This window comes from Taudactylus pleione, unplaced genomic scaffold (assembly GCF_031769625.1).
Source record: "Taudactylus pleione unplaced genomic scaffold, aTauple2 ptg001778l, whole genome shotgun sequence".
Classification (NCBI taxonomy): Eukaryota; Metazoa; Chordata; class Amphibia; order Anura; family Myobatrachidae; genus Taudactylus; species Taudactylus pleione.
Window position 1 is genome coordinate 635,001 of NW_028286175.1, and position 2,500 is coordinate 637,500.

The window sequence follows — 2,500 nt, forward strand, 5'->3', positions numbered from 1 at the left end:
CTCAAAAGTATTAACTTTAGACCTCTATTACTTCTTAACTCAAGTAAATTCAATGATAAGTTGAAAAATTAAATGTAAAATGTAATAGAAAAGAATGTTAAGGCAGTATAAAATTACCTACAGCTCCTGGTATTCCCAGGTGGTCTCCCATCCAAGTACTAACCAGGCCCAACACTGCATAGCTTCCAAGATCAGACGAGATTGGGCATGTACAGTGTGGTTTGGCTGTAGGTGCTCAAAAACATTAAATTTAGACCTCTATTACTTCTTAACACAAGTAAATTCATTGATAAGTTGAAAAAATTAAATGTAAAATGTAATAGAAAAGAATGTTATGGCAGTTTAAAATTACCTACAGCACCTGGGATTCCTAGGTAGTCACCCATCCAAGTACTACCCTGTCCCAACACTGCATAGCTTCCAAGATCAGACGAGATTGGGCATGTCCAGTGTGGTTTGGCTGTAGGTGCTCAAAAACATTAACTTTAGAACTGTATTACTTCTTAACTCAAGTAAATTAATTGATAAGTTGAAAAAATTAAATGTAAAATGTAATAGAGAAGAATGTTATGGGAGTATAAAATTACCTACTGCACCTGGTTTTCCCAGGTGGTCTCCCATCCAAGTACTAAGCAGGCCCAACACTGCCTAGCTTCCAAGTTCAGATGAGATTGGGCATGTCCAGTGTGGTTTGGCTGTAGGTGCTCAAAAACATTAACTTTAGACATCTTTTACTTCTTAACTCAAGTAAATTCATTGATAAGTTGAAAAAATGAAATGTAGAATGTAATAGAAAAGAATGTTTTGGCTGTCTAAAATTACCTTCAGCACCTGGTATTCCCAGGTGGTCTCCCATCCAAGTACAAAACAGGCCCAACACTGCATAGCTTCCAAGATCAGACAAGATTGGGCATGTCCAGTGTGGTTTGGCTGTAGGTGCTCAAAAGCATTATATTTAGACCTCTATTACTTCTTAACTCAAGTAAATTAGTTGATAAGTTGAAAAAATTAAATGTAAAATGTAATAGAAAAGAATGTTATGGGAGTATAAAATTACCTACTGCACCTGGTTTTCCCAGGTGGTCTCCCATCCAAGTACTGACGAGGCCCAACACTGCATAGCTACCAAGATCAGACGAGATTGGGCATGTCCAGTGTGGATTGGCTGTAGGTGCTCAAAAGTATTAACTTTAGACCTCTATTACTCCTTAACTCAAGGAAATTCATTGATAAGTTGAAAAAATTAAATGTAAAATGTAATAGAAAAGAATGTTATGGCAGTATAAAATTACCTACAGCACCTGGTAATCCCAGGTGGTCTCCCATCCAAGTACTAAGCAGGCCCAACACTGCCTAGCTTCCAAGTTCAGATGAGATTGGGCATGTCCAGTGTGGTTTGGCTGTAGGTGCTCAAAAACATTAACTTTAGACCTCTTTTACTTCTTAACTCAAGTAAATTCAATGATAAGTTGAAAAATGAAATGTAAAATGTAATAGAAAAGAATGTTATGGCAGTATAAAATTACCTACAGCACCTAGTATTCCCAGGTGGTCTCCCATCCAAGTACTAACCAGGCCCAACACTGCATAGCTTCCAAGATCAGACGAGATTGGGCATGTCTAGTGTGGTTTGGCTGTAGGTGCTCAAAACCATTAACTTTAGACATCTTTTACTTCTTAACTCAAGTAAATTCATTGATAAGTTGAAAAAATGAAATGTAGAATGTAATAGAAAAGAATGTTTTGGCTGTCTAAAATTACCTTCAGCACCTGGTATTCCCAGGTGGTCTCCCATCCAAGTACAAAACAGGCCCAACACTGCATAGCTTCCAAGATCAGACAAGATTGGGCATGTCCAGTGTGGTTTGGCTGTAGGTGCTCAAAAGCATTAAATTTAGACCTCTATTACTTCTTAACTCAAGTAAATTCATTGATAAGTTGAAAAAATTAAATGTAAAATGTAATAGAAAAGAATGTTCTGGCAGTATAAAATTACCTACAGCTCCTGGTATTCCCAAGTGGTGTCCCATCCAAGTACTAACCAGGCCCAACACTGCATAGCTTCCAAGATCAGACGAGATTGGGCATGTCCAGTGTGGTTTGGCTGTAGGTGCTCAAAAGCATTAAATTTAGACCGCTTTTACTTCTTAACACAAGTAAATTCATTGATAAGTTGAAAAAATTAAATGTAAAATGTAATAGAAAAGAATGTTATGGCAGTTTAAAATTACCTACAGCACCTGGGATTCCAAGGTAGTCACCCATCCAAGTACTAACCAGTGTCAACACTGTATAGCTTCCAAGATCAGACGAGATTGGGCATGTCCAGTGTGGTTTGGCTGTAGGTGCTCAAAAACATTAACTTTAGACCTCTATTACTACTTAACTCAAGTAAATTAGTTGATAAGTTGAAAAAATTAAATGTAAAATGTAATAGAAAAGAATGTTATGGGAGTATAAAATTACCTACTGCACCTGGTTTTCCCAGGTGGTCTCCCAT

General features: G+C 37.3%; 11 pseudogenes; all 11 read right to left on the reverse strand.

The window, feature by feature from the left end:
- Window positions 1-114: 114 nt before the first annotated feature.
- On the reverse strand, window positions 115-233 carry LOC148438851 (5S ribosomal RNA; annotated as a pseudogene).
- A 116-nt stretch (window positions 234-349) lies between these two features.
- LOC148438852 (5S ribosomal RNA) lies at window positions 350-468 on the reverse strand (annotated as a pseudogene).
- A 116-nt stretch (window positions 469-584) lies between these two features.
- LOC148438853 (5S ribosomal RNA) lies at window positions 585-703 on the reverse strand (annotated as a pseudogene).
- Window positions 704-819: 116 nt separating this feature from the next.
- LOC148438854 (5S ribosomal RNA) lies at window positions 820-938 on the reverse strand (annotated as a pseudogene).
- A 116-nt stretch (window positions 939-1,054) lies between these two features.
- LOC148438855 (5S ribosomal RNA) lies at window positions 1,055-1,173 on the reverse strand (annotated as a pseudogene).
- A 116-nt stretch (window positions 1,174-1,289) lies between these two features.
- LOC148438856 (5S ribosomal RNA) lies at window positions 1,290-1,408 on the reverse strand (annotated as a pseudogene).
- A 115-nt stretch (window positions 1,409-1,523) lies between these two features.
- Window positions 1,524-1,642, reverse strand: LOC148438857 (5S ribosomal RNA; annotated as a pseudogene).
- Window positions 1,643-1,758: 116 nt separating this feature from the next.
- Window positions 1,759-1,877, reverse strand: LOC148438858 (5S ribosomal RNA; annotated as a pseudogene).
- Window positions 1,878-1,993: 116 nt separating this feature from the next.
- Window positions 1,994-2,112, reverse strand: LOC148438859 (5S ribosomal RNA; annotated as a pseudogene).
- A 116-nt stretch (window positions 2,113-2,228) lies between these two features.
- LOC148438860 (5S ribosomal RNA) lies at window positions 2,229-2,347 on the reverse strand (annotated as a pseudogene).
- A 116-nt stretch (window positions 2,348-2,463) lies between these two features.
- The window catches only part of LOC148438861 (5S ribosomal RNA), a 119-nt pseudogene continuing 82 nt past the window's right edge, over window positions 2,464-2,500 (reverse strand).